A 24,835-nucleotide genomic window follows, 5' to 3' on the forward strand; every position below is an offset into this window, starting at 1 on the left:
TACAAATTCCAAACCATTGTTAGTCCTCAAAATTTTAATTTTAAAATTGGTCTGAGTTTCAACCAGATTTTTCCATCTTTTAAATATGTCTAAACATTCATCTTTGTGTTTTAATAGAAAAATCCAAACCTTCCTAGTAAAATCATCAAAAATAGACAAGAAATACTTGTTACCTCCCATTGTAGTGATTTTACTTGCTCCCCAAAGGTCTAAATGAATGTATTCCAGTGGTTGTTTGTCTCTATAGGTACTGGTTGAAAACTTTATTCTATGTTGCTTTCCATGTACACACACTTCACAAAATGGTAAGCTAACATGATTATAGTTAGTAATTATACCTTGTTTTGAGAGTTCAATGAGCTCTTCCTCGCTAATATGCCCCATTCTTGTGTGCCAAAGTATAGTGTGTGAACTTCCTTTCTTTACTACTGTTGCGTGAGCTGGAGGTACTGTCTCACCTTCTAGATGGTAAAGACCTAGTCTCTTTACTCCTTTCATCACAACTAATGAGCTCTTAATATTCCTCATGACGCCTTAGCTAATTTTATAATCATGACCTTCATCATTAAGTGTTCCCAAGGAAATCAAGTTCCTCTTAAGATCAGGTATGTGTTTGACTTTGTTCAGTGTCTTCACCTTGCATTTTTTATCATTACCAAAAAAAACTTTGCCTCCATCGATTTCTTTATAGTCCATGAACCATTCCTACCTTGGACACATATGGTATTTACAACCCGTGTTAAGAATCTAGCTTTGTGAATCTCTTATATCAGCTACACAACAGACATCTCCATCTGAGCTATAAGGGTCATCAACCAAATATGTAGAAGCTTGCAACTTATTGGGATTGTTTTCTTCCTTTTTCTTTTTCTTTAATTCCCAACAATGCTTGATTAAATTTCCCACCATACTACAATGATGACATTTTCTAGTCTCTCTTGTCCTTAATTTAGATCTTGAATAACTCCTTGAATTACCTCTAAGATGTATGCCTCTTTGGATTTCTACCACGAACTAAGAGACCCTCATAAGATTTTTGTGACCTTCCAGCCCTATCCCATGTAAGTTCTGCATCTCTAGACCTTAATGTAGTCATCATCAAGGGTAAGTGTTTCTCAGTTGTATATTATCACAATTCTTAATTCTTTGAATTGGTCAGGAAGACTATTCAAAAGAATTACTACCTAATCCTCTTATTTAATATCCTCTCCCATGTTACTAAGGTCAAGCACAATCTTATTCATCTCATCAAAATTCCGCTCCAAAGACATGATGCATTCATTTTAAATACATACAATTTTCCCTTTCAAGAATATATTCGTTGTTGTTGTCTTTTCCATGTAAAGCTGCTCAAGATTTTCCCATAGATCACCTGTTGTTTTTTTTCCAATCACTTGTCTTAAAACATTATCAGAGAAGTTCATGACTATTGCTAATCGTAATGATAGTTCATGACTATTTATGAACTTGGCTAGACAAGTTCATGACAAGTTGTCTGATTATTTATTAACTTGTCTATCTGATTCAAAGGCAGTATATGGAATAAAGAAGGAAGATACAACCAAGTTGTCTAGCCAAGTTCATAAATATATAGCCAAGATGTTGAAGTTTGAAGATGCAACATACATATTTTCTGTTATAACAAAAAGTTATCATCTTTCAAATAATTGCAACATAATAAAAGGTTCAGTAATAAAATTGAACCAACACATCAGTTGTGTGAGAATTACATTTCCAAAGTAAATTTATATATTTATTTCATCTTTTCGTAGACGAGCATGTACGTATCCATACACTACAAAAAACAGGGGCTATACCGAGAACAAATGTAATGCCCCGAAATCCCTAATGCGGTTTAGTGGTTGGATTAGTAGGCTGGGAGGGCCATAACTGTTTAATTATGCCATTAAATGATAATATGCATGTTTTTGTGAATTATATTATAATATGATGTTATATGCATGCATGTGGGTCCACATTTGAATATTAGGGTGTTTTGATAATTTGGCCCGGTAAGGGCATATTTGTGTATTTGGGTGCATATTGTGATTTGTGAATGAGATCCCATTATTATGGAGATCTATTCGAGCTATTCAGCATGAGACAGTCTTATATTATGAATTAGCGGTTTTGTCATAACGGGGGTCTTTTATTGGGATATTGGATTATGAGAATGTTATTTGATGATAAATTGGGAATTATTGTGATCAGGAGGAAATTCTGGAAGTTTTGACTATAATGTCCCTGGGGGTGTTTTTGGGACCCCGAGCACTAGGTTTTACTTGAGGTTACTTAAGCTTGAAGTAGCTTGTCAGATAGAACGTACGTTAGAAAACCTCTCGCTCTTTCCCGTTCGAAGTATTTTCAAGGAAATCTCGAGTTCTAGGAGTCGGAATCAAGCGAGGATCGAGGCATAGCGGTCCTAGGAAAGATTAGAAGCTGCTTGACCGAAGGATTTGACGAGAAACAACCCAATCGAAGGTAATCTAAGTTTTAAGTTTTGAGTCTTTAGAGTTTCTAAGCTTAGAATTGGCTTTTGTGAATCGTTGAATTTTTGGTTCATTTGAGCCTTGGGTTTTGGTGGTCTAGGACCATTGGGAAGCTTGGGAACTTTGATTTGATGATTTGGAAGTGTTTAGGCATGATTTTGGAGGCTTTGGGATGAAGGAAATCGTGTTTGGGGATGGCTCTGGGTTGGGGGCCACGACCCTAGCTCGAAGAAACAGGTAGGCGATTTTGCCTTTGCTGGGCGCCGCGGCCCTACGTATAGGGTCCCACAGCCCTTGCTTCAGTTGTGGCTTGGGGCCGCGACACAAGGTGCCAGGGCCGCAGCTCTTGGGCAGTTTTGAGGCTATTTGTGTGTTTTGACCCCGGGAACATGGTATTAGGCCTCGAGATTGTTCCTACTACCCAGATTAGTGTGGATTGATGTCTCAGAGGCTAGATCTTGATTCGGAAACCCTTGTTGCTCATTTTATTGATGGTGTCCCTTATTTGGTTATGATTAGGTGACCGCTAAAGGACTATAAGTCAGATCATTCTCAAGGGTCGTTGTTTTATTCATTCTAGCTCGAATCAATGGTAAGAAAACTGCACGCCATATCTGACATGCATGGTTATTCATGAGGCATGTTGAATGTGTAAATGTTGACATGGATTGATTATTGAATGCTTAGCAAATATTGCTCACTTGTGCATGGTACTGACTAATTAGTCAGAATTGGCAAATGTGCTAGTATCAACTGTGAAGCTGGAACTTATTAGTCAAGTTCGGCAGTGGTACTGGGCACTGGTCACACAGTGCTGACTCATAAGTCAGGACGGCCTTAGCGTGTTCAACGTAAGCCAATAAAGATTAGATCTAATCGACATCTGCATTAAATGACTCAGAAGAGCGTTAATGCTGGACCGACCTCAAGTTCGATGAAAGCTAAAAGCGCTTGTGTGACTTACCCATCAGTCACTCATTATGGTTTACCAGAACCTCAAGTGATATTCACTCATCTGTTTAAAAGCTATAAGCTCTGTTTGATTATAATAATAATCATTTGATAAAGTTTATATGCAATACTATGTTTTCATGCTGGGCTTTGGCTCATGGGTGCTATGTGGTGCAGGTAAAGGAAAAGAAAAGCTCACCCAGCCTTGAGTGGAGAGCTTAGGTGGTGATGTGTACATATGCAGTTGCTTGACCACCACGGCCAAGGAGTTCTCAGAGGAACTAGGGGGTTTACCCTATTTTTGCCGCTTAGGTCGGCGGGTTTGTAAATTTGAAACAGTAATGACCATTTTGAGTTGTAGATAACCTGTAAATGTTTTGATGGGCCCATAAATAGTTTTATGTATTTAATAAAATATATCCTTTCCTTTTTATTGGTTTTCCACCTTAGCCTGTTAATAACACTTAGATGAACGTTTTTAACCAAAGGACTCGGGTAGCGAGTCAAATTTCCGGTTCACCGATCACCATAACTGTTCTGGGGTAACCAGAGCGTTACAAATTGGTATCAGAGCGTGCCAAGTTTAGGGTTCCTGTAGACTGGCTGGGCATGTACACACATCACTGAAGTCAAGTTCGACTCAGGGTTTGGTAGCTATTTATGTAGTTATATGTATAACTACTTAAATATAGTATATATGCTTTACCTGTATGCATAAGACACCATGTTAAACCTGTGCCCTGAAATATTATATCCTCAGCAAATGTGTGCTAATTAGTACTGAGATTGCTGGAACATACTTATTAGTATTATTGATTATGAATTATTATGTGATACATGCTAAGTGCTAAATGCTATAAACATGTATCTGCCTATATAATTGTATGACTGTGGAATGTGATAATTGTCTGCTTGTTCTTGGACCGTAAGGCGGCAAGAGGTTTAGTTATTACTACCTGACTGGCCGTGTTGATCAATGTTTCAGCAAGGTATAACAGATAAGAATGAATCCAGGGAAAACAGATACTTCAGCTGGCCAAAGTGATCTAGGCCAGAATAATAACAGTTAGGGTCAGGAAAATGACCAGTCACAAATTCCACAGCCAACTCCTGTAAACTGGCAGCAAATGATTAGTGATCTGCAGGCAACAGTGTTGAGACAGGGGGAAGAGCTTCGTCTCCTGAGACAATAGCAAGCGCCTGCAGTGGCCAGTATATCAGAGGCACCTCCTATGTCGGTGCCAGCAGTTGAGCAGCTGCCTGAGGTTGGAAATAAATGGGCGCCTCTCTATGAAAGGTTCAGAAAGCAGCAACCTCTTGTATTTGAGGGCAGTGTAGATTCTGCCAAGGCAGAGCAGTGGATGAGTATGATTACCACTATCCTTGACTTTATGAGGGTAACTGGTAACGAGAGGATGGCTTGTGCCACTTATATGTTTCGGGAGGATGCCCGGATCTGGTGGGAGGTGATTACCCAGACCAGAAATGTTAATGCCTTGAGTTGCGAGGAGTTTCAGACTTTGTTTAATGAAAAATATTATAATGATGCTATCAGGTCAGCGAAGGCCCAGGAGTTCATTAGGCTACTTCAGGGAAATTTATCAGTCATTGAGTATGCCTTAAAGTTTGATCGTTTGGCAAAGTTTGCCATGGAGCTGGTGCCCACTGATGGGACCAGGAGAGAGAGATTTCTTCAGGGGCTACAGCCCAGATTAGCTTGTGATGTACGTATCACCATTGTGGCTAGGGTTACTACCTATGCATAGGTGGTTGAGAAGGCACTCATAGCTGAGAGTGCAGAGAACAAGATCTGGCGTGACAGTGCAGCCTGAAAGGATTTCACGAGGACAGGTCCTCCATTTATGGGTTCTGGTAGGGGTGTAGGCCCCAGTGAGCAAAAGAGGAAGGTTCCTGACACCTTCCTAGTTCCAGGTCCTGATAGGCAGCCTCGTGGTATTGCAATGGGTCGTCCAGGGGGTAGTGAAGCCTGGAAGACTCGTCCTGAATGTCCTAGATGCAAGAGGCGTCATTTGGGAGAGTGTAGGGCAAATGCCTGCTACTTGTGTGGAGCGGTAGGTCATTTTAAGAAGGATTGCCCTCAGGTAAGAAAAGAAGAACCCAGGAAAGCGGAAAGCTCGGCCCCAGATCGAGTGTTCGCATTGACTCAAGCAGAAGCTGAGGCTTCTCCCTCAGTTGTTATAGGTCAGCTTCTTAGTGCTAGAACCCCTTATAATGTATTGATTGATTCTGGTGCTACACATTCTTTTGTTGCTAGTAGTGTTATTGATAGATTGTGTAGACCCTGTGATTTTTATGCTGTGGGGTTTGGAACTTTGTTACCCACTGGAGAGTTAGTGGTTTTTGGGAGATGGGTCAGATCCTTGCCAGTGACAGTGGAGGGCAGAGAGTTATCAGTGGATTTGATAGAGTTAGTTATGACTGACTTCGATATGATATTGGGTATGGATTGGTTGGAAAAGTATGGGGCAACCATTGATTGCAGAAGGAAGATGGTCACCTTTGAGCCTGAAGGTGAGGATCCTTTTGTGTTTGTTGGTACTATGCATGGACCTCGCATTCCATTGATTTCTGTATTGAGGGCTAGGGATCTATTGCAAGGAGGTTGCATTGGATTCTTGGCTAGTGTGGTTGATACCACTCAGGTCGTGCTTGTGAGACCAAAAGAGACCAGACTTGTTTGTGAATTCCTGGATGTATTTCCATAAGATTTTCCAGGGTTGCCACCGCATAGAGAAATTGAGTTTGTTATAGAACTGGCACCAGGGACAGAGCCAGTGTCTAGAGTGCCTTACAGAATGGCCCCAGCTGAGTTGAAAGAATTAAAGGTACAGTTGCAAGAATGGTTGGATTTAGATTTTATCAAACCTAGTTTCTCACCTTGGGGTGCGCCTGTTCTGTTTGTAAAGAAGAAAGATGGTTCGCTGAGGATGTGTATTGATTACAGAGAACTGAATAAATTGACAATCAAGAATAAGTATCCTTTGCCAAGGATAGATGATCTGTTCGATCAGTTGCAAGGTAAGAATGTATTCTCAAAGATTGACCTTCGTTCTAGTTATCATCAGTTGAGGGTCAAGGAAGGAGACATACCGAAGACAGCTTTTCGCACCAGGTATGGGCATTATGAGTTCTTATTCATGTCTTTTGGATTGATTAATGCCCCGCTGCTTTTATGGATCTGATGAACAGAGTGTTCAAGGATTATTTGGACCAGTTTGTGATCGTCTTCATCGATGATATTCTGGTATATTCTCAGTCTGAGTCAGAGCATGAGCAACATCTGAGGTTGGTTCTACAGAGACCGAGGGAACACAGACTATTTGCTAAATTCAAGAAATGTGAGTTCTGTTTATCTCAGGTATCCTTTCTTGGACATATTATCAGTAAGGAAGGGATTAAGGTTGTGACAGCAAAGATCGAAGCGGTCAAAGATTGGCCAAGGCCAAAGAATGCTTCTCAGGTTAGAAGTTTCCTTGGATTGGCAGGTTATTATAGGCATTTCGTGGAAGGGTTCTCAAAGATTTCTACTGCATTGACTGAGCTGACACGCAAGAGTCATAAATTTGTGTAGTCAGATAAGTGTGAGAACAGCTTCCAGGAACTGAAGCAGAGGTTGATTACAGCTCCGATTCTGAGTCTTCCGACAGATCAGGAGAAGTTTATGATTTATTGCGATGCTTCTCATCAGGGTTTGGGCTGTGTTTTGATGCAGTTAGAGAAGGTAATTGCTTATGCTTCTCGTCAGCTGAAGGAGTATGAAAAGAGATATCCTACTCATGGTTTAGAGTTAGCATATGTGGTCTTTGCTTTAAAGATATGGAGGCGTTATCTCTATGGAGAGAAGTGTGAGATCTATACAGACCACAAGAGCCTGAAATACTTCTTCACCCAGAAAGATCTGAATATGAGACAAAGGCGTTGGATGGAGTTAGTAAAGGATTATGATTGTGAGATTTTGTATCATCCAGGAAAAGCCAACGTGGTGGCTGATGCTTTAAGCCAGAAGGGTCCGGGATAGATTTATGGTATGAGGCTGATAGCCAGGGAGTTAGCAGATGATATGACTAGAGCTGGTATAGAGTTGCTGGTGGGCCAATTGGCAAATATTACGCTACAGTCTACGCTGTTAGAGAGAATCAAGGAGGGTCAGTTGAGTGACCCACAGCTGATCAAGATCAGAGAGGATGTTCTGGCTGGAGCATCCAGAGATTATACAGTGTCTGAGTTGGGCTTGTTGAGATACAAGGGGCGGATATGTGTTCCGTTAGACACTGCTTTGAGACGAGAGATTCTGGATGAATCTCATACTACACCTTACTCTTTGCATCCAGGCACCACGAAGATGTATCAGGATGTGAGATCGTTGTATTGGTGGCCGGGGATGAAGAGAGATGTAGTAGAGTATGTGGCTAAGTGCTTGACATGTCAATAGGTCAAGGTTGAGCATCAGAGGCCAGCAGGGTTATTGCAGCCTCTGGATATCCCAGAGTGGAAGTGGGAGGACATCACGATGGATTTCGTGGTGGGCTTACCCAGGACTGTTGGTCAGCATGATTCTATTTGGGTGATAGTGGATCGCTACACCAAGTCAGCTCACTTCTTGCCAGTGAGGACTACTTTTACAGTTGATCAGTATGTAGATCTCTATGTGAGAGAGATCGTGCACCTTCATGGAACGCCGAGGTCGATCGTGTCGGATCGGGACCCTACTTTTACTTCCAAGTTCTGGGGAAGTTTGCAGAAGGCCATGGGGACACAGTTGAAGTTCAAAACTGCTTATCATCCTCAGACAGATGGGCAATCTGAGAGGACGATCCAGATATTGGAAGACATGTTGCGGGCATGTGTGCTGGACTTTGGTGGATCTTGGAGTAAGTATCTACCTTTAATAGAATTTTCTTACAACAACAGTTATCAGTCTACCATTGGAGTTGCACCTTATGAGATGATGTATGGTAGGAAGTGCAGATCTCCCATTCATTGGGATGAGACAGGTAAAAGGAGATACTTAGGTCCTGTGGCAGTTCAGAGGACCAGTGAGGCCATTGAGAAGATTAGAGCTCGGATTCTCGCTTCTCAGAGTAGGCAGAAGAGCTATGCAGATCCCAAGTGCAGGAACGTGGAATTCCAAGTGGGAGACTATGTCTTCCTTAGAGTCTCGCCATGGAAAGGGGTGAGAAGGTTTGGGAAGAAGGGCAAGCTGAGCCCTAAATTTGTAGGTCCATTTGAGATCCTGGAAAGGATTGGTCAGGTGGCTTACAGATTGGCTTTGCCTCCAGCGTTATCAGCCGTGCATAATGTATTTCATGTTTCAGCTCTTCGGAGGTATGTATCTGATGTGAATCATATTTTGAGTTATGAAGATCTGGAGCTTGAACCAGCTCTCTCCTTTGAGGAGCAGTCAGTAAAGATTCTTGACAGAAAGGATAAGGTCCTCAGGAATAAGACGATACCTTTGGTTAAGGTATTGTGGAGGAACAACAAGGTCGAGGAAGCGACCTGGGAGCTGGAGTCAGATATGTAGGATCAGTATCCTGAGCTGTTCAGGAAAATTTCGATGACGAAATTTCTATAAGGAGGGCATAGTTGTAATGCCCTGAAATCCCTAACGCAGTGTAGTGGTTGGATTAATAGGTCGGGAGGGCCATAACTGTTTAATTATGCCATAAATGATAATATGCATGTTTATGTGAATTATATTATAATATGATGTTATATGCATGCATGTGGGTCCACATTTGAATATTAGGGTGTTTTGATAATTTGGCCAGTTAAGGGCATATTTGTGTATTTGGGTGCATATTGTGATTTTTGAATGAGATCCCATTATTATGGAGATATATTCGAGCTATTCGGCATGAGACGGTCTTATATTATGAATTAGCGGTTTTGTCATAACGGGGGTCTTTTATTGGGATATTGGATGAGAATGTTATTTGATGATAAATTAGGAGTTATTGTGATCAGGAGGAAATTATGGAAGTTTTGACTATAATGTCCCCGGGGGTGTTTTTGGGACCCCGAGCACTAGGCTTTACTTGAGGTTACTTAAGCTTGATGTAGCTTGTCAGATAGAACATACGTTAGAAAACCTCTCGCTCTTTCCCGTTAGCTCATTTTATAGTTCGAAGTATTTTCAAGGAAATCTCGAGTTCTAGGAGTCGGAATCAAGCGAGGATCGAGGCATAGCAATCCTAGGAAAGATTAGAAGCTGCTTGACCGAAGGATTTGACGAGAAACAACCCAATCGAAGGTAATCTAAGTTTTAAGTTTTGAGTCTTTAGAGTTTCTAAGCTTAGAATTGGCTTTTGTGAATCGTTGAGTTTTGGTTCATTTGAGCCTTGGGTTTTGTTGGTTTTGGACCATTGGGAAGCTTGCGAACTTTGATTTGATGATTTGGAAGTGTTTAGGAATGATTTTGGAGGCTTTGGGATAATGGAAATCGTGTTTGGGGATGGCTCTGGGTTGGGGGCCTCGACTCTGTTCTTGGGCGTCGCGGCCCTAGCTCGAAGAAGCAGGTGGGCAATTTTGCCTTTGCTGGGCGCCGCAGCCCTTGCTTCAGTTGTGACTGGGGGCCGCGGCACAAGGTGCCAGGGCCACAGCTCTTGGGCAGTTTTGATCCTGTCTGTGTGTTTTGACCCCGGGAACATGGTATTAGGCCTCAGGATTGTTCCTACTACCCGGATTAGTGTGGATTGATGTCCCGGAGGCTAGATCTTGATTCGAAAACCCTTGTTGCTCATTTTATTGATGGTGTCCATTATTTGGTTATGATTAGGTGACCGCTAAAGGACTATAAGTCAGATCGTTCTCAATGGTCGTTCTTTTATTCATTCTAGCTCGAATCAGAGGTAAGAAAACTGCACGCCATATGTGACATGCATGGTTATTCATGAGGCAAGTTGAATGTGTAAATGTGGACATGGATTGATTATTGGATGCTTAGCAAATCTTGCTCACTTGTGCATGGTATTGACTAATTAGTCAGAATTGGCAAATGTGCTAGTATCAACTGTGAAGCTGGGACTTATTAGTCAAGTTTGGCAGTGGCACTAGGCACTGGTCACACAGTGCTGACTCATAAGTCAGGACGGCCTTAGCGTGTTCAATGCAAGCCAATAAAGATTAGATCTAATCGACATCTGCATTAAATAACTCAGAAGAGCGTTAATGCCGGACCGACCTCAAGTTCGATGAAAACTAAAAGCGCATGTGTGACTTACCCATCAGTCACTCAATTGTTAAGTTAGAGACTTACCCATCAATCTCTCATCTGTTTAAGCTAGTGACTTACCTAGCAGTGACTCATTTGTTCAAGCTAGTGACTTACCCAGCAGTCACTCATCTGTTTAAATTAGTGACTTGCTTGTCAGTCACTCATTATGGTTTACTAGAACCTCAAGTGATATTCACTCATCTGTTTAAGAGCTATACACTCTGTGTGATTATAATAATAATCATTTGATAAAGTTTATATGCAATACTGTATTTTCTTGCTGAGCTTTGGCTCATGGGTGCTCTGTGGTGCAGGTAAAGGAAAAGAAAAGCTCACCCAGCCTTGAGTGGAGAGCTTAGGTGGTGATGTGTACATATGCGGCCGCTTGACCACCACGGCGAAGGAGTTCTCAGAGGACCTAGGGGGTTTACCCTATTTTTGCTGCTTAGGTCGGCGGGTTTGTAAATTTGAAACAGTAATGACCATTTTGAGTTGTAGATAACCTGTAAATGTTTTGATGGGCCCATGAACAGTTTTATGTATTTGATAAAATATATCCTTTCCTTTTTATTGGTTTTCCACCTTAGCATGTTAATAACACTTATATGCACGTTTTTAACAAAAGGACTCGGGTAGCGAGTCAAATTTCTAGTTCACCGATCACCGTAACTGTTCTGGGGTAACCAGGGTGTTACAACAAACGTCATCGGTAGAAGCCCGTATGTCATCGGTAAAAGCTGTGTCGAGAACATGACCTCGATAGGAAAGTTCTCGTTACATCCTCGTTGGTAGAGGGAAACTTTTACCGAGAACATTAAGTATGTTCTCAGTATAGCTGGTACTGAGGACAAATGTTCTTGGTAGAGAGTTGACAATATCGTCAGTGAAATCTGTCCAATTTTGTCATGTGGTAGGGCTATATCGAGGACATTGTCCTCAGTATAGACTGAATCAAGAATTTTTCTGCAATATTTATTTATATATTTATTAATTAATTTAATTTGAATTAAATATAAAACAATATATTAAAATTACAATACTTATATTAAACACATAAATAAAATCCTAAGAGTACATTTGCTTAATAAAAAAAAGAGTTGTCCTAAACATGAAAATGTAATAGTCCAAAATAATAAAACTCATACATAAGTCCTACTCACTCGGTTGCTCCAACATCAGGATCATCAGGTGGCGGTGGGGCACATTGAGACCCCTAGGTGATACAATGAGTTCGGATGTGCTCCTCTAATTATCGAACACGCTCTCTCATCTTAGCCATCTCTTCATCTCTAGTTTGTGGAGGATTAATAGTAAATGGAGCTTGGTCCCTTATGTTAAGGATACACCCATATCCTTTCTGGAGACCACGTCATCTTCTGAAGACATTTTGTACCAAAGACAAATCATCATCTTCAGGCGCACTCGAAACTAGTATGGAACTCTCAGTTTCAGTAGACTATGTCTGCTATGTGTTGCGATATGAGATCTTATGATACAATATATGTAACGTCGTGGTTACTCCAAGATCGTTACTGTGCTTAACTCACTAGTTGAGTCATTTGGTTATAAACATGAATCTAGGTGTTATAAAAGGCTAAGGTGAAAATTTCGATCAAGAGGAAATGATATATTTTATTTAAAACATAAAACTGTACATGGGCCCATAAAAGCATTTACAAGTTATTTACAATCCAAAACGGCCATTACAGTGTAAAAATTACAACCTGCCGACCTAAGCAACAAAAAACGCCTAGTTCCTCTGAGAAACACCTTAGCCGTGGTGGTCAAGCGGCTGCATATGTACACATCGCTACCTAAGCTCTCCACTCAAGGTTGGGTGAGCTTTTCTTTCCCTTTACCTGCACCACATAGCACTCGTGAGCCAATGCTTAGTAATAAAACGCATTACTACATGCATATAATATCAAATGATGATCAAGATAATCATACAGAGCTTATAGCCCTAAACAGATGAGTGAATATCACTTCAAGGTTCTGGTAACCATGCTGGGGTCTGTAGCCCTAATCAAATAATATTGAGATTCTGATAATCATACTGGGGCATGTAGCCCTAATCAGATAAGTGACTGATGAATAAGTCACTAACTTGAAATCAGATGAGTGACTGATGAGTAAGTCACTAGTTTGAACCAGATGAGTGACTATGGAGTCACAAACTTTAATCGGATGAGTGACTGATGAGTGAGTCACTAGTTTGGGCTTTACATCTTTAGCCATGTGATGATGCAGTCAACTAGGCCTTCTGGCCCTGGCTCTAAGTAACTAGCCATTAGGCTAGACAAGCACTTTTATTTTTCATCGAACTTAAGGTCGGTCAAGCATTTCATGCTCAGGACGATAATGCTTATGTCGATTAGATCTAATCTTTTCAGCTTGCGTTACACACACTAATACCGTTCTTGATTCATAAGCCAATACCATACGACCAATGCTCAATACTACTGTCGAACTTGACTAATGAGTCATAGCTTCACAGTTAATACCGACACCATTGCTGATTCTGACTAACGAGTCAGTGCCATTCACAAGTATGCAAGTTTTGCTAAGCATTTGATATGCAATCAATTTCCACATATACATCACTCAACATGCCTCAATAATAATCATGCATGTCACATATGGGGAGCATTTTTCTTACCTCTGGTTCGAGCGAAAAATAATACAAAAATGATTGATTCCTTTGATTCGTTAGTGGTCACCTAGTCATAACCAAATATAACCTCCATCAATGAAAATGAGAAATGAAAGGTTCATGACCTAAACCTCACTCCCATAACCTAGAATAGTACCCAAATGGTGAGTAGATTCGATCTCGAGCCTTAGGAATGGAAACCCCAAGCCAAAAATCCTCAAAAGTGCTCAAAATAGGAATCTGGAAAAGCAGGGTAGCGCTACAGCACTGCCTCCCTAGCGCCCCAGTCCTACAAGCAGGGAAGTTTTGCCTTGGCTAGCGCTGTAGCGCTAGGACCAGGCAGAACTGCCTTGGTTTTTCCCACCTTCAATTCTTCCATTTCCCAACCTTACAAAACATGCTCCCAAACGCCATCCAAACCCCCAAATGAACCCAAATATCTACTCTACATGTCCTAGGCGTCATAACCCAAGCAACCCTTGCCGAAACTCCCATCAATTCTCATCTATCAACCTTAAAAATCCAGCTGAAAACCAAAAGGAAAATAGGGCAAAAAACTAGAGTTTTAATGGTTAAAAATTTACCTCAAGCTCAATATAGAACCCGCTTCAATGATGGAACACAACCCTATGCCCTCAAGACTCACTTCCCTAGCTTGGTTCCTCAAATGAAGCTCAAAATCCAAAGGAAAAAGAAGGAAAAAAAACTATTGGGAGAAGAAGAACTAGATACTATGTTTTTGCAAGTTCTACAGCCTTCAAATGGCTAATATATCTCTTAAGGTCAAAATACCATATTGCCCCTAAGTTTAAATAAAACCCTTAACAACCATTAAGGGCAAAACTGTCCTTTCTCGCCTATTTCATTAATTATAAATAATGCTCTCCAATTCCTGTTATTTCCAATATTCTCAAATACCAATAAATCATATCCCATTACCCTTTAATTCTCAATAATGTTCTAATCCTCAAATTACCCCGAGACTCACCCCGAGCCCCGAAATCAACCCTGACCGAACCGCTAACCTGCATTAAAAGATCGTCTCATGCCAAAAATCTCAAACAAATCCACATTATAATGTGGCCTGACCAATAGTTCACCAACATGCATGTAAATACACAATTATGCCCTCACCGGCCAAATTACAAAAATTCCCCTATCAAGAAATGTAGACCCACATGCATGCATTTAACATCATATAATAATATAATTCACATAAACATGCATATAATCATTTAATGGCATAATAAATCAATTATGGCCCTCCCGGCCTACTAATCCGACCATTAAACCTCATTAGGGATTTTGAGGCATTACAACTATCCCCTCCTTACATAAATTTCGTCCTCGAAATTTACCTGAACAGCTCGAGATTCTCATTCTACATATCTAACTCCAGCTCCCAGGTCACTTCCTCGACCTTACTATTCCTCCATAACACCTTAACCAAAGGTATCGTCTTATTCTTGAGGACCTTGTCCTTTCTGTCAAGTATCTGGACTGGCTATTCCTCATAGGAGAGATTTGCCTCAAGCTCTAGATCTTCATAACTCAAGACATGAGTCACATCAAATACATATCTTCGAAGAGTTTAAACAAGAAATACGTTATGCACGACTGACAATGTTGGTGGTAAGGCCAACCTATAAGCCACCTGACCAATCCTCTCCAGGATTTCAAATGGACCTACAAATCTAGGACTCAACTTGCCCTTTTTCCCAAATCTTCTCACCCCTTTCCATGGCGAGTTCTTGGATGTGTTTCCTGAGGATTTTCTTGGGTTAGCGCCGCGTAGAGAGATTGAGTTTGTTATTGAGTTGGCACCATGGACAGAGCCAGTGTCGAGGGCACCATATAGGATGGCACCGGCGGAATTGAAAGAGTTAAAGATACAGCTGCAGGAGCTTCTGGATTTGGGGTTCATCAGACCTAGTTACTCGCCGTGGGGTGCTCCAGTTCTGTTTGTTAAGAAGAAGGACGGGACTCTGAGGATGTGTATTCACTATCGAGAATTGAACAAGTTAACAATTAAGAATAAGTATCCCCTACCAAGAATTGATGACTTGTTCGATCAGCTGCAGGGTAAGACGGTGTTCTCAAAGATTGATCTTCGATCTGGTTATCACCAGCTGAGGATCAAGGATGAGGACATACCTAAGACGGCCTTCCGGACACGGTATGGGCATTATGAGTTCTTGGTCATGTCTTTTGGTTTGACCAATGCCCTAGCAGCCTTTATGGACTTAATGAACAGGGTGTTCAAGGATTTCCTAGACCAGTTTGTTATAGTTTTCATCGATGACATCCTGGTGTATTCCAGCTCAGATGCGGAGCACGAGTTCCATCTTTGACAGGTTCTCCAGAGGTTGAGAGAACATCAGTTGTATGCTAAGTTTAAGAAGTGTGAGTTTTGGTTACCTGAAGTGACATTCCTTGGACACATTGTAGGTGCAGATGGGATTAAGGTTGATCCGTCTAAGATAGAGGCAGTTAGGGATTGGCCGAGGCCAAGGAATGCCTCGGAGGTGCAGAGTTTTCTGGGATTAGCAGGGTACTACAGGCGGTTTGTAGAGGGCTTCTCGAAGATAGCAGCACCCATGACAGAATTGACAAGAAAGAACCTGAAGTTTATCTGGTCAGACAAGTGTGAAGACAGTTTTTAGGAATTGAAGCGACGACTTATTACAGCGCCAGTGTTGAGTCTGCCTTCGGGGGAAGGGAAGTTTGTTGTTTATTGCGATGCATCGAGGTTGGGCTTAGGCTGTGTGTTGATGCAGAATGAGAAGGTTATAGCTTATGCATCACGACAGCTGAAAGAGTATGAGCAACGGTATCCTACTCATGACTTGGAGTTGGCAGCAGTGGTTTTTGCCTTGAAGATTTGGCGACATTATCTCTATGGGGAGAAGTGTGAGGTGTACACTGATCATAAGAGCCTGAAGTATTTCTTTACATAGAAGGACCTGAATATGAGACAGAGGCGTTGGCTGGAGCTGGTAAAGGATTATGATTGTGATATTCTTTATCATCCAGGAAAAGCCAATGTAGTGGTTGATGCTTTGAGCCACAGAGGTCCAGGACAGTTGTATAGTTCTGTTCAGATTTCAAGGAAGTTAGCTGATGAGATGGTTAGAGCGAGGATAGAGTTGGTGGTGGGCTGGTTGGCTAATATTACTCTACAGTCGACCCTGCTAGAGCGGATCAAAGAGGGGCAGTGGACAGATGCTCAGTTGCAGAGGGTTAGAGAGGATGCCTTAGCGGGAATAGCTAAGGACTATTCTATCTCTGAGGTTGGTTTACTTCGGTATCAGGGACGAATTTGTGTTCCAGCTGATGAGGGGATCAGACGAGAGATACTAGATGAGTCTCATACGACGCCGTACTCACTTCATCCGGGTACCACGAAGATGTATCAGGATCTACGGACTTTGTATTGGTGGCCCGGGATGAAGAGGGATGTGGTTGAGTACGTTGCCAGATGTTTGACCTGTCAGCAGGTGAAAGCTGAGCATCAGCGACCAGCAGGGTTGCTTCAGCCTTTGGGTATTCCTGAATGGAAATGGGAGGACATTACCATGGACTTTGTGGGAGGTTTGCCCAGGACAGTAGGACTTCATGATTCCGTGTGGGTGATAGTTGATAGATACACCAAGTCAGCCCATTTCCTTCTAGCGAGGTCGACATATACTGTGGATTAGTATGCTGAGCTGTATGTGAGGGAGATCGTACGTCTCCATGGGGTTCCTAAGTCTATAGTGTCAGACCGGGATCCTATCTTCACTTCCAAGTTTTGGGGTAGTTTACAGAAAGCTTTGGGAACTCAGTTGAAGTTCAGTACAACCTTTCATCCTCAGACTGATGGACAGTCTGAGAGGACGATCCAGGTGTTGGAGGATATGCTCAGAGCATGTGTGATTGATTTTGAGGGTTCATGGAGTAAGTTCCTTCCGTTGATTGAATTCTCATACAACAATAGTTATCAGTCAACGATTGGAGTGGCTCCCTATGAGATGTTATATGGGAGGAAGTGTAGATCACCCATTCATTGGGATGAGATGGGTGAGAGGAGATATTTGGGGCCAGATATGGTACAGAAGACAAGTGATGCCATAGAGAAGATCCGGGCTAGGATGCTCGCATCTCAGAGTAGGCAGAAGAGCTACGCTGATCCTAAGCGTAGGGACGTGGAGTTCCAGGTTGGGGACCACGTCTTCCTTCGAGTTTCACCTCTGCGAGGGGTGAGGAGGTTTGGTAAGAAGGGCAAGCTAAGCCCTAGATTCATTGGACCATTTGAGATCCTGGAAAGGATTGGTCAGGTGGCTTACAGGTTAGCATTGTCGCCATCGTTGTCTGGAGTTCATGATGTGTTCCATGTCTCCATGCTTCGGAAGTATGTCTCAGATGTGACTCATGTATTGAGGCATCAAGATCTGGAGTTACAGGCAGATTTGGCTTATGAAGAGCAACCAGTTCAGATCTTGGATCGAAAAGATAAGGTGTTGCGGAATAAGACAATTCCTCTGGTTAAAGTGTTATGGAGGAATAGTAAGGTCGAGGAGGCGACCTGGGAGCTTGAGACAGCTATGCAGGATTAGTATCCGGAGTTGTTCAGGTAAATTTCGAGGACGAAATTCTCATTAGGAGGGGATAGTTGTAACAACCCAAATTCACTAATAAGGCTTAAGGGCCTTGATTAGTGTGCCTGGAGGGCATAATGGGAATTATGTGTGGTTTTAATGATTAAGATGTATGATTATGATTTTAAGCATGTTATATGACTATGTGTATTATGTTATGTGATAATTGTGCTATGTGATTTGTACCACGTGGGTGTGGTGATATCAATGTGATGAACGTGCCGAGACGGTCCTAGAAAGCTAAATAATGGTAACTGGTGATTTGGTAACTTGTGTAACTGTTAGTAACCATAGAGAGTAATAGGTTTTGCTGGAAAAGTGGTAGAACTGTAAAGTAAGTAAAAGACAAGCGTGCCCTTGAGGTTTAGTTAGAAAGGGATATTTATGGAGGGGTAGAGTGGTCTTTTGGCAGTGAATAGGTGAATTTCTGCTAAAGGAAAATACAATACGTATAACAGTTTGGGAAATTGGTTTATGCTGAATTTTGGAGACCTAGAAATAGAGCAAAAGAAAGATAGAAGAGGGAAGCTGAATTTGGCTCTTGGAAGGAGAATCAAGGGGGTTTGAAGTTATCAATCAAGCCTAGGCTAAGAATACTCAGAGGTAAGGACTTAGCTATGATTTTTTTAAGTTTCAAGTCTGGTTTTTAGAAGATAAGCATGAATTGAAACAAGTTGGTGGCTGGTTTTGCATAAATTCAGAATTGGAATAATCAAAAGAGAAGGTGGTTTTAAGCTAGAGGTTGGACTCTCCATTCAAGGTAAGGATTCTGTGTAATTTTAAAGCTTATTTCTGTTGTGAATTAGGGAATTTGAAGTGTGGTTTGGGTTTAGGTTTAAGCTTTCAATTTTTTGGTTTAAGTTACTAAGGCATGGAACTCAAGAGTGAATTTTGGGAATGATTGTGTAATTGAGCTAGGGGATGGCGTTTCTAGGTTGTTGTGTGGTCTATTAGGGGTGTTGAGTTGGTTTTGGGGCTTAGGTATGAGTTTGGAATGATTTGGAATGGTTTGGGTTCGGGAAAAACTTAAGAGAAACCCCAGAATTCTGGGCTCGCGAAGGAGCGCCGCAGCGCTGTTCTTGCGCGCCGCGGCACAAGGCTGTTTCTGGGCAGAGTGTGTTCTCTGACTTGCTGGGCGCCGTGGCCCTATAGGGCTGCGCCGCGGCACTAGGCCAATTTCAGGACATGGGATTTTGCAATTTTGAGCCTTTGCTCCGGGGGTTCGGGGGATGCCTTCGGTGCATTGTTTTAGGGCTTTGGGGGTTCCGAGAGTGTGGGATTGGTTCCGGAAAGTAGTTTTGGATTGGTTAATGACAAAGGATGTTTCATTTATGTTGTGATTAGGTCTTTGGAGAGGCTCGGGATAGTGGACCGTGCTCGCGGCTTCGTGGCATCAGAAATTAGTGTATTGAAAGGTAAGAAAACTGCACCCAGTTGTATGATTGTGATGGGACTAAGTGCTCCCGAAAGATATATCGTGTCAACGTTGGTATTACGCCATGGGACATGTAAAAGCGGTCTAAGAGTGCCGTACATGATTTTAGCGCACAGGGCGCGAATTGGCCACTGGGAGCCAAGAACAACGGGATAACGGAGGGAGCGGCCTGAGGGCGCTAGCCCTGGTTATCGTTTGTGAATTGTGAACATTATGAACTGAAATGCCTAGTATGTGGAATACTCGATTATACTGACTGATGATATATCTGAGTATATGTGATGCAATGTGAGATGTTGACTTGTCTGTTAATTGTTCATGCTCTGTTATTGATGTGTTTTCTTGCTGGGCCTTGGCTCACGGGTGCTACGTGGTGCAAGTAAAGGCAAGGGCAAGCTGGACCAAGCCTGAGGTGGAGAGCTCCGAGGTGAAATGTACATAGCCAGCTGTTCGATCACCATGGTCGAGGAGTGAGTCAGGACAGGGATCTACCTAACTGCTCGTTTTGCCTTAGTATGGCTGGTTAATGTATTTGAACCTTGTAACTTTTGTAAACGGCCTTTAAACTGATATTTTTGGGGTCCCGTGTAAATAAACAAAGTTTTTTTTTAATGAAAATGTGGCCTTTGAAACCAAAACGCTTTCAACCCTAGTTCCTTAATAGTTTCAATAACACGATTTTATTTAAATGACTTGGTTAGCAAGTCTGGCACTTTATAAACACACAGTGTAACGGTCTTGGCTATCCAGGGCGTTACACTCTAATACCATTCTTGACTCATAAGCCAATACCATACGACCGGTGCAGAATACTATTGCCAAACTTGACTAATGAGTCACAGCTTCACAGTTAATACCGACACCATTGCTGATTCTGACTAAGGAGTTAGTGCCATTCACAAGTAAGAAAGTTTTGCTAAGCATTTGATATGCAATCAATGTCCACATATACATCACTCAACACGCCTCAATAATAACCATGCATGTCACATATGGGGTGCATTTTTCTAACCTCTGGTTCGAACGAGAAATAATACAAGAACGATCAATTCCTTTGATTCCTTAGCGGTCACCTAGTCATAACCAAATATAACCTCCATCAATGAAAATGAGCAATGAAAGGTTCATGACCTAAACCTCACTCTCGGGACCTCGAATAGTACCCAAACAGTGAGTAGATTTGATCCCGAGCCTTAGGAATTGAAACCCCGAGCCAAAATCCCTCAAAAGTGCTCAAAATAGGAATCTGGAAAGGCAGGGTAGCATTACAGCGCTGCCCCCTTAGCGCCCCAGCGCTACAAGCAAGGAAGTTTTGCTCTGGCTAGCGCTGTAGCGCCCTCCTTTGGGTGTTGTAGCGCTAGGACTAGGCAAAACTGCCCTGGTTTTTCCCTCCTTCGATTCTTCCATTTCCAACCTTAAACAACATGCTCCCAAACTCCATCCAAATCCCCAAATGAACCGAAATATCTACTCTACATGTCCTAGGCATCATAACCTAAGCAACCCTTGCCAAAACTCCCATCAATTCTCATCTATCAACCTTAAAAATTCAGCTAAAAACCAAAAGGAAAACAGGGCAAAAGGCTAGAGTTTTAATGGTTAAAAACTTACCTCAACCTCAGTATAGAACCCTCTTCAATGATGGAACACAACCCTATGCCCTCAAGACTCATTTCCCTAGCTTTGTTCCTCAAATAAAGCTCAAAAAATCCAAAGGAAAAAGAAGGCGAAAAAACTATCTAGAGAAGAAGAACTAGATACTCTATTTTTGCAAGTTTTACAGCCTTCAAATGGCTGATATATATCTTAAGGTAAAAAGACCATATTGCCCCTAACTTTAAATAAAACCCTTAACAACCATCAAGGGCAAAACCGTCCTTTCCTGCCTATTTCGTTAATTATAAATAACGCTCTCCAATTCCATTATTTCCAATATTCTCAAATACTAATAAGTCATATCCCATTACCTTTTTATTCCCGGTAATGTTCTAATCCTCAAATTACCCCAAGACTCACCGCTAACCTACATTAAAAGATCTTCTCATGCTGAAAAACTCGAACAAATCCACATTATAATGTGGTCTCGTCAATAGTTCACCAACATGCATGTAAATACACAATTATGCCTTCAACGGGCCAAATTACCAAAATGCCCCTATCAAGAAATGTGGACCCCATATGCATGCATTTATCATGATATAATAATATAATTCACATAAGCATGAATATAATCATTTAATGGCATAATAAATCAATTATGGCCCTCCCGGCCTACTAATCCGACCATTAAACCTCATTAGGGATTTTGGGGCATTACAATATATAATGTAATTATGTACTGCAAATAAAAAATAAAAAATTTGATAAATGTTAAAAAAAAAAACTTAACATACCCATGTTTGTTTGGCTGTTTTTGTCACTCACCATGTGCCTGCTTTATGGTGAGTATCCATCCAGCTATCCGGGATCGGCTCAATAGTTGTCCAGTCTTTAAATTGCATTGTCACGTACATATTTTTTTTTAAAAAAAAAGATTATTTAAACGTAAATAAGAAATGAAAACTTAAAAGTAATTAATTAACTATCTTTTTTGTAGCCATTACAAGAAAATAAACATTTAAATGCTATACAGGAAAGACATTGTAGACATTTAATGTCTCCCCCCAGGAGAGACGTTGTTGGAGGAGCCATCTAAAGGTATCCTACGATGATTCCAGGGGGAGACTTTGTAGACATTCAACGTCTTCCCCTGGGAGTCATCATAGGGTGCCCTCGATACAATCACTATCTTTTGTAATGATATAGCTGGAAGAGAATTTAAAAGTTTGAATACAGAACTTTATTTGTAATATGTATAAAGCTGGTATAATCAAATATATTTACGTTGTAGAGTAAACTTAAAAGCGAGTTCTATTACTGTATATAAATTTTAATGTGAACAATTTTAGATTCAAATTCTCATATTCTCTCTTTCTATATTTATATGTAATGTCCTAAAAATAATAGTATTTTTCTTTTCCAGAACAAGCCTTCTTATTATGTGATCATTAATTTATTTATAACTTCGAATTAATCTATCTATATATATAAATGGTTGTATAATTATATATATATATTATAATAGTATTATATATTAGTCTCTTAGATTGGATAGTATAAAAATAGAGAAGTTACAATATAGTCAATTTGTTTATCCATTAACTAGATTAAAGTTCATAAGTGAAATATATTCTTATATCTATCTATATATATATTAAATTATATTCTTTACATGACTCAAAATATAAATATTGTGAAATATTTTGCTGATTCCATAACACACAAAAACGATTTAGGTTACAAGGCAAAGTGGCAATCATAACTGGGGGAGCAAGAGGTATAGGAGAAAGTGCAGTCAAAATATTCCGCGAAAACGGAGCAAAAGTCATCATCGCCGATTTCCAAGACGACGAAGGCCAAGCTATAGCTGACACCCTCGGAGAAAACGTCTCCTTCATCCATTGCGACGTTCAAATCGAAGATGGCATCGTTAACCTAATCGACACCGTGGTGGCCGAGCATGGGAAGCTCGACGTGATGTATAACAACGCCGGCGACAAGCCCTTCGACAGCATTTTGGACGCTACCAAGTCAGACTTTGACAAAGTCATCGGAGTTAACTGGGTGGGGGGATTCTTGGGAGCCAAGCATGCAGCTAGGGTTATGATACCACAAAAGAGAGGATGCATACTCTTCACTACAAGTGCTTGCACGTCAATCGCGGGGTTGGGAACTCACCCTTATACGGCGTCAAAGTATGCCGTTTTGGGGGGTTCGCCAAGAACTTGGCAGCCGAAGTTTGTGAGTTTGGTATTAGGGTGAATTGCATCTCACCCTATGGAGTAGTGACTCAGATGACAAGCATTGACTATGAACGTAGTGAATATGTTTGTTATAAGGAGAAATTCGAAGAGCAGTTGAGTCAAATGGGCAACCTCAAGGGGCATGTGCTTAAGGCTGATGACGTGGCCAAGGCTGCCCTTTACTTGGCTAGTGACGAGGCACATTACGTCAGCGGACTTAATCTTGTGGTCGATGGTGGGTTTAGTGTTGTTAATCCTACTTTCATGAAGGCTTTTAATCGTATCCATTAAATAAGCATGTGTATATGTGGTAATTAATACAAATATGTACAACTGTCTAACTAGGGTTATGTATGTTCATTTGGTTGTTGGGTTATGGTACTTATGTTGTATTACTTTCTATTTCTTGTAAATCGGACCATGGCTTAATAGAACTTTTATATTTGTTTTAGTACCTTTAGTTACACATTATTATATAATCGATTATTGTTGTTTGCTTATACATGTATGTACAAAGTGGGCTTGATATCTATAACATATATAAAAGAGTGAAGTCAATAATTTTTTTTTTTGGGTCTAGTTATTTCGTTCATTGGTAAAGTTATTTTGTCATGTACCTAACATCAACATAAATACAATTAAATATAAAGTATATTAAAAAAGCATAATATATTGATTAACTATAATTAAAATATATATTAAATAATGAATGTATAAGTAATATTATTTACTATAGTTAAATTTACCACTTAATATTATTTAAGATGACATAGTCATCACAATTCTTACAATACAAGCACTTGTTTGCACTATTGTCATTAAACCCTTCCGAAACATTGGCTTCATCAAACTTCTCGTGGCAATATTTAGATGCTTGTTTTAAACCATATAATTATTTAACAAGTCTACACTCCTTATGTTTATTTCCCTTTAGAACAAACCCTTCCAGTTGTTTCATGTAAACCTCATCTTCAAGATTACCATTTAGGATTGCCGTTTTGACATCCATTTGATGAACATATATAGATTGTGTATTGATGATAAGGCAAACAACAATCTTATTGAAGTTTTCTTTGCTACCGATGCATAGCTATCAAAATAGTCTATGCCTTCCTTTTGTCTAAACCCTTTGGCTACCAACCTTGCCTTATAAGCTTGAATAGTCCCATTAGTGTTGTATTTTCTTCTAAATACTAACTTCCAATCTATTGGCTTTGATCCTTGTCGTAAATCAACAATCTCACAAGTGTGGTTAGAATAATTGAATTCATCCCATCATTTGTTGCCTCATTCCAAAAAGTAGAGTCCCTTGAGGACATGGCTTCTTGGAATTTTTTAGGATCATCCTTTACTTGAAGCATCATTGGATAACTTCCAAGTCTCTCCCTTGTGATTTCCCTGTACTAGGTGAAGGGTCTCCACTTGAGAGATTTTGTCTTTTGATCCGATCTCTTTAAGCCTTTGACGTCTTCTAGGCAATTTTGTTTGCTCTAAAACCCTTGAAGGTAACTCCTCTTGAGTTCCTTCTATTGAGATCTGTTCTTGAGGCTTATTGTCACTATACAATAAATTTTCAAAGAACTCAACTTCT

General features: G+C 40.8%; 1 pseudogene; it reads left to right on the forward strand.

The window, feature by feature from the left end:
* Positions 1–552: 552 nt before the first annotated feature.
* Positions 553–23,535, forward strand: LOC133825596 ((+)-borneol dehydrogenase 1-like; annotated as a pseudogene).
* Positions 23,536–24,835: the final 1,300 nt, after the last annotated feature.

This window comes from Humulus lupulus, chromosome 3 (genome assembly GCF_963169125.1).
Source record: "Humulus lupulus chromosome 3, drHumLupu1.1, whole genome shotgun sequence".
In the NCBI taxonomy this organism is placed as follows: domain Eukaryota; kingdom Viridiplantae; phylum Streptophyta; class Magnoliopsida; order Rosales; family Cannabaceae; genus Humulus; species Humulus lupulus.